This window comes from Pan paniscus, chromosome 1 (genome assembly GCF_029289425.2).
Source record: "Pan paniscus chromosome 1, NHGRI_mPanPan1-v2.0_pri, whole genome shotgun sequence".
In the NCBI taxonomy this organism is placed as follows: domain Eukaryota; kingdom Metazoa; phylum Chordata; class Mammalia; order Primates; family Hominidae; genus Pan; species Pan paniscus.
Window position 1 is genome coordinate 143,661,103 of NC_073249.2, and position 8,247 is coordinate 143,669,349.

An 8,247-nucleotide genomic window follows, 5' to 3' on the forward strand; every position below is an offset into this window, starting at 1 on the left:
GTACTTTTACAAAAAAAAAGTATTTTAAATAACTCATGTATTGCAATTTAAATGAGATTTCAAGTACAATTTAATGGGACATACTTATGCTAAAATTTAATTATTGTTTATCTGAAAATCAAATTTAAATGGGTGCCAAGTATTTTTATTCAATAAATTCGTCAACCCTAATTTTAAGGAATTTTATTTTTGTTTAAAAATGTTTGAATTCATCACTTCCAGCTCTGGTTCTAAATTTCCATGTTTTATCCCCAAGACTCACTTTTCTTCCTAGCTATTTAAAAACGGCCTGGTTTTGGGTTAGGGGTAATTGCCTCATTCCATGATCCAGAGATGATTTTTGATAGGTCTAACCCTGTTGAGGTAACCCTATGCCACAACAGTAATTGATTCAGGGACCTAAAATCTATACCGTTAGCATATGATATTTCTTTGTTGACAGATAATTTTTCTGGAATGGGCATATGATCAAATAAAAGGGCCAAGTTGAGTCAAGCTTCAAAAATAATTATGCTTCTAGGAAAGATGATTTTCAGATTTCTCAAAGACCTACTTGTAGCCAACTTTTGTTTCATTCTGAAAGATGTGGCATAAAGATATGAAGTCTGGAACTATAAGTCATTTTGACACCATGAAGAAAGTCAGTGCTGGGATAATGCTAGTACTGTGGAATATAGGGAAATAAATTTAAACTGGATCTTTAATGGTAATACTGAGCTGCTAAACTGAGCCAAATATAATCCATTCATCCTCTGGAACTGCTGGTTATATTAGCCAACAAATCACTCATATCATTAAACATTCATTGTTAGGTGAGGTTGGGTTTTCTAATTATTACTCTTATTATTATTTGAACTGTGAAGAGTCCTAATTTATACCAAACATTTTTATCCAATACAAATTGTTTTTGTTAAGGGATACTAATATTCTGGAGTCTGAAGGTGAAATGAATCACAAAAGTTCCTCTGTTATCAATATGAAATATTTTTGGACTCGGACCACAGTATATGCTTAAGTCACTGAGTGGATTGTAGTCAAAACTTAAAGTTGATTTTTATGTCCAAATGCTATGTTGTGCTCACTCTGTGATCAATTGCTAAATTGAGAATGCAGAGGCAGTGAGATGATCACTGAGATAATTAAGACTTAATTCTCGAAGACTAAATTGAATCCCTGGAGCTGAATTCAAAAACAAGAACGGTCCTAATTTGGAAGTGGCAAAAGAAAAAAGAGCTTTTATGAGATGTTTGAAACATGTCTGTAGACATCAATTTCCTAATATTTATTATTGAATATACACTTTTATATTTCTGGTTTTGGGTAAAAGTATTTTAATAGATGTCACACTTTTCAGTGTGAAAAGTAGAAAAAAAGTTACAATTTTTCTTATGTTCCTTTTAGCTAGAATCACAAAATATTATTGGAGGATGTGTCTTACCATTGATGTTGTCTTGTAGATACAGATAAAGAATATAGAGGTCTAACATAAAGTGCCAGTGAAATCAAGAGTGCCAATTTGATTATCACATGAGTAATGGTTTTAATTATTTCATTCAACAAATACATATTGAGTAGTTAATATGTGCCAGATGGTCTACTGCACCCTAGTGATTAAAAAATGGAAAATATAATATCTGCTCTCAAATAACTCACAATCTAGTGAGAGAGACAAAGAAGTAAAGAAAATATTAGACCACAGCACAATATTTTATCATAGAACCATGAGTGTACTGGCAACTGTGGGAGCAAAAAATAAATAAATAAATAAATAAATACAACTAACCCAGCCTAAAGCAAACAGATGCCTGAACTTCATCTTAACCCATTTATGCCTGAGGTTGCAATTTTTGAATATTTGCAATCAGACCTTGGTGATGACCTTGAGCAATAGGATGTAAATAACTCCCACATACTTAGTGTTCCAACAATGGAACCCTAGGCATAAGTTGTAAATCAGGAAGAAGAAACAGTAAGACAAGTAAGTGTGTGAGAAAGAGAGTTAGTGGTGGGGTTGTGCGGAGGGTATTCAGAGAACAAATAGCAGATGGGTGCTGCATTTACCACATATGTGTGTTCAAAATGGCTAGAGTTTGTAATGCTTTGTAGTAAATAAGAAGAGATGAAATTAGAGCCAAAAAATGTTGTGTGTTATATTGAGAAGTTGAGAATTTATTTAATCTTGGTGAGAATTTGTTGAGGAAATTTAAGTGATGGAATGATAAAGTATGATTGAAGTCCTTCTGATCAAAATGAGAATAGTTAGGAAAAAACAAAAATAATGACAAAAACTAGGTAGGAGGCTAAGTGTATCTATAATTTAGGTGGAAGTAACGACCATTTAAATTAAGGAGTCAGAGGTGGAGGTGGGAATATGAGAAGGTGTTTTTGGTTTTTGGTTTTTATTTGGTCATAGTCTGTGCCTATGGTTCTCAAAATTTCTAATATGAATTCTTTAGAATATATGAACTATACATATTCAAATTCTACAGCAAAATATTAATCTGCATGTCTAGGTATGATATAAGAGGTAAGTTTCATTTTTTCTTCATCTATATATTCTAATTTTTCCCCTATGACCATATATGTTTCTAACATAAATATGAGTTATAAAATATTTATAATGATTTGTTGATCATAGTTGGAGTAAAGTTAGCAAATCTTAATGTAAACTTTTTAATACAGCTGAAATATTATCTCAGAGCTAGCATTATTGACAGGTCAATTTATTTTTTGTTTACGAAAGATATTTTTTCTAAAGAATATATCATGTTAAGGATAATTTTGCTTTTGATCATGTAAAGCTAACTGACAAGACTGACTTGCACTCCCACTTCAAATAACTAAGACACAGAAAAAAACATTATAAAAAAAAAACTCCAGACATTTGAAAGCAAGCTGAATAGAACTGGAATTTTTTATATTAATAGGAGGCAAAAGAATCATAGCATGAACTTTATGATTACCATAGCTTTCTAACTGGAGGCACTAGACCATTGTGATAACAATAGCACAAGGAAGAATAGGGAAAAATAAGTAAACTATTATAAGTTTGATTAATGTGAAGTGATATAACAGTGCTTGGTGGTAGAATTGATAAATTAAAGATGAGTGCTTTAAACCTTAGAGCAAATACACACATATACACACACAGCTAACATATAAATCACTAGGGGAGACAAAATATAATTATAAAAAATGTCGAATTAAAAGAAGGCAAAGGAGCAAAACAAAAACAAGAAAAAGACATAGAAAACTTATTTATCTAACTATCTAATTATTATTCATTACATTAAGTGTAAATGGATCAAACACTCCAAATAAAAGGCAGAGTTTTTTCAGACCAGGTAAAACAGCAAGACCCAAATTTATGCTCATACAAGAAATTTACTTTAGATAAAAAGAAACAGATAATTTACAATAACAGATGGAAAAATATATATTATACAGACACTAAGCATAAAACTTTTGGAATGATTGTATTGATATCAAAGTACACTACATTCCAAGGAAAATTGCCAAGGATAAAGAGGTAAATTTCATGATAACAAAGGTTTAAATAATCAAGGAAGAATAAAAATCTTTATTAACTTATCTAAATGTGTATGCATCTAATAAAAGAACCTCAAAGTACATGAAACAAATATTGATAGACCTGAATGAAGAAATAGACATATCCACATTGATAGTTGCAGATTTCAACATTCTTTTTCAATAATTGATAGCATAAGTAGACAAAAATAAGTAAAGATACAGATAACTCAAAAATACTTGAGAATAGTATTGAAAAATACTTCTAAATTGTATTTTTTAACAAGAAAGTTGAAAATACTATCAACCAACTTTAACTATTGCAACTGATAGGTCTATATAAAACACTCTACTTAAGAGCAGGAAAAGATATATTATTTTTAGTGTACATAATACATCCTCTAAGTTATATCATAAACTTTTCAAGTGTCTTAAGAAATTATAAAGATTGATATATTATAAAACATGTTCTCTGAACACAAAATAATTATGTTAGGAATCAGTAGAAATATGTAGAAAATCAACAAATATTTTGAAATTAAACAATATCCCTGTAAAACATAATTTCTCATAAATAATTTGAACTAAATAAAAATAAGGACACAACTTTAAAATGTGTAGGATACAGGTAAGGCTATTTCCTTAGAGGAAAATGTGTTGCTTAAAATGCTTTATTACCTGGAAAAATGAGAGCAAATTAAACTCAAAATGAGTTTAAAGAAAGGAAATATTGACTATAAGGGCAGAAAAATGATCAAATGGAAAGCAGATAATAGAAAAATAAGTGAAAGCAAAATCTGGTTTTAAGAGAGATCTGGTCAAGCATAGGAGACAGTGAAATAACCAGTATCAGGAATGAAGTGGTAACTCTCACTACAGATCCTACAAACACTGAAAAGATAATAAGGGGCTATGATGAACAAATATATCCTACTAAAATTTCCAACTTTGATGAGATATACAAATTCATTCAAAGGTACAAAATTTAAAAATTTGCGATGAAGGAAAAAAAAAGAAAAACCAAAGCCCTGTCCTAATATATAGATACATTTAATCCATAGTTAAGTTTTTCCTATAAACAGTAGTCTAAGCTAATATGGCTTAAGAGATTTCAATCAATATCAATTATATACAAAGTCTTCTAGAAAATAGAAGAGGGGAAGAATCCCTGCTTATTTCACAAGATAAGCATGTGCTTGTATGAAAACCAGACCAATACCCCTCAAAAACACAGAATTAAAAATCCTTAACAAAATATCAAATATATACCAATTGAGGTATATCTCAGGAATAAACAGCTGACTTAATATTTGAAAAATAATCAGTGTAACCTAACATATTAACAGAATAAAAGAGAAAAACCACTTTATCATGTTAATATATGGAGAAACAAATTTTGAAAAAAGTGCAGCACTGTTACGGGAAGTCAGGGACCCTGAACAGAGGGACCTGTTGGAGCCGCGGCTGAGGAACATAAATTGTGAAGATTTCATGGACATTTATCAGTTCCCAAAATTAATACTTTTATAGTTTCTTAACGCCTGTTTTTACTGCAATCTCTGAACATAAATTGTGAAGATTTCATGGACATTTGCCACTTCCCTAATAATACTCTTATAATTTCTTATGCCTGTCTTTACTTTAATCTCTTAATCCTGTTATCTTCGTAAGCTGAGAATGTACGTCACCTCAGGACCACTATTGTAGAAATCTGATTGTAAAACATGTGTGTTTGAACAATATGAAATCAGTGCACCCTGAAAACGAACAGAATAACAGCGATTTTAGGGAACAAGGGAAGACAACCATAAGGTCTGACTGCCTGCAGAGTCGGGCAAAAAGAGCCATATTTTTCTTCTTGCAGAGAGCCTATAAATGGACATGCAAGTAAGAGAGATATTGCTAAATTGTTTTCCTAGCAAGGAATATAATACTAACACCCTAGGAAAAGAATTGCATTCCTGGGGGGTGGTCTATAAATGGCTGCTCTGGGAGTGTCTGTCTTATGCAGTTGAGATAAGGACTGAAATATGCCCTGGTCTCCTGCAGTACCCTCAGGCTTATTAGGGTGGGGAAGAAACCTCACCCTGGTAAATTTGAGGTCAGACTGGTTCTCTGCTCTCAAACTCTGTTTTCTGTTGTTTAAGATGTTTATCAAGACAATACGTGCACAGCTGAATATAGACCCTCATCAGTAATTCTGATTTTGCCCTTTGCCTTGTGATCTTTGCTTTACCCTTTGCCTTGTGATCTTTATTGCCCTTTAAAGCATGTGATCTTTGTGAACTACTCCCTGTTTGTACACCCCCTCCCCTTTTCAAGTCTTTAATAAAAACCTGCTGGTTTTGTGGCTCAGGTGGACATCATGGACCTACCAATATGTGATGTCACCCCTGGACGCCTAGCTGTAAAATTCCTCTCTTTGTACTGTTTCTCTTTATTTCTCAGGCTGGCCTACACTTAGGGAAAATAGAAAGAACCTAGGTTGAAATATTGGGGGCAGGTTCCCCTGATACAGCACTCATTTAAGTTTAAAAATATCAGCATACTAGGCTTAGAGAAAAAATTTCTCAACCTAATGAAAGGTACGTATGTAAAACTTACAGTGACCATTATACTTAGTAGTGGAATTCTGAATGCTTCCTTCTATGATAGAGAACAAGGCAAGATAGCTGTTTTCTCTAATTCTATTCAGTGTTATAGTGGAGGGTCTAGCCTGTGCAAGAAGAAAAGAAAAATGAAATAAAAGATACATATATTAGAAGGCATTAATAAAACTGTCCTTGTGAAGAGATGACATGATTGTGTATATAGGACATTATAAAGAATCATCATCAACAATAACAAAAATGTTTAAAATAAATGAGTTTAACAAGATCTTAGAATAAAAGAGCAATATATAAAAAGCAAGTGTATTTCTAAACTAGCAAGACATAATTAGAAAATACAATTTCAAGTAAAATATACCATTTATAATGGCATACAAAAACATGGAATATTTAGGAATACATTTAACAGAATATATTCAAGATGTACACAGTGAATAACTGAAAACCCTGTTGCAACAATTAAAAGATACTTTAAATATAAGTGAAATGTAAATTAGTATATAGATGCTATACAATCCCAGTAAAAATTCAGTCATGCTTTTTAAAACAATTGACAAGCTGTTGAGTGCAGTGGTTCATGCCTGCAATCCCGACATTTTGGGAAGCAGAGGCAGGTGACTTTCTTGACCCCAGGAATTTGACCAGCCTGGGGCAACATAGGGAGACCCCTTCTCTATGAAAAAAAAAATTAGTTGGGAATGGTGTCATGGGCCTGTGACCCCAGCTGCTCAGGAGGCTGGGGTCAAAGGATTGCTTGAGCCTGGGAGGTTGAGGCTGAAGTGAGCTGCTATTGCACCACAGCACTCGAGCCTGGGTGACAGAGCAAGATGCTGTCTCAAAAAAAAAAAAAAAAAAAAAAAAAAAAAAAAAAAAAAAAGGAAAAAAAGAAAAGCAGTGACAAACTGTTTCTAAAATTTGTATGAAAATTCAAACACCTAAAATAGCTGAAGCCATTTTCAGAAGGAAGTTGTATTGCCTTATTTTAATACTTATTTAAAAAGCTACAGTAATCAAAACAGTGTAGCATTGTTGTAAGGATTCAGGTAGATCAATGCAACAGAATTAAGAGTTTAGAAATAGACACTTTCATAGTAAATATCTTTTTTAAAAAAGATATTGCATTTATTCAATGGGGAAAAATAATCTTTTTAACAAATTCCTATCCCTGTGGAAAAAATGAACCATAACCCATACCTCATGCCATACACAGAAATAAACTCAAAAACTTTAGGAAGCTTAAAATTTCCGGAAGAAAACATAGGACAAAATTGTTGCAATCTTTTATTAGGTAAATGTTACTTAGATGAGATGCAAAAAACTGTAAATAAAAAGAACTGATAAGCTTGATTTCATCAAAATTAATACAGCACTTCTCTTCTTTGAAGACTACCATCAAGAAGATAAAAAGGCAACCTAAAGATGAGGTGGGCATATTTGCATTGCATATATCTGACAAAGGACTTATATTCAAAATATAAAAATCATTCTTACAATTCAGTAAGAAAACTAGCAACCAGATTTTTTTTTTTTACTGGGCAAAATAGTTGACTAAATATTTTGCCAAAAAAGATACATTCATGACTAACAAACACAAAACGAGGTTCACTCTTTCTAGGCCTTACAGAAATAAAAGTAAAACCACAATGAGATATTGCTCTATACCTACTAGAATGGCTAAAATTAAAACTATTGAAAATAGCAAGTGTTTTCAAGGTTGTGGAGCAACTGTAAGTCTCATATGTTGCTTGTAGGAATATAAAATGGAATAGCCACTGGGGAGATCAGTTTGTCCATTTTTTGACATACACCCAATCAACTCTACTACTAATTATTTACCTAAGAGACATGAAATTCCTTGCACTGAAATGTTTACAGAAGCTTTATTTTCAATAGGCAAAAAAAATCTGTAAACCATACTAATGTCCATCAACAAGCAAGCAAGTGGGTGGAGAAACAAGATGTAGTATATGCGTATGATGAAATATTACTAACAGTTAAAAAAAAAAGGACCACTAAGTTACCCCAACCACATGAACAAATAGAAGAAGCATTATGGCAAGCTAAGGAAGCAGTGCACTACATGATTTTATTTACTTGACATTCTAGATCA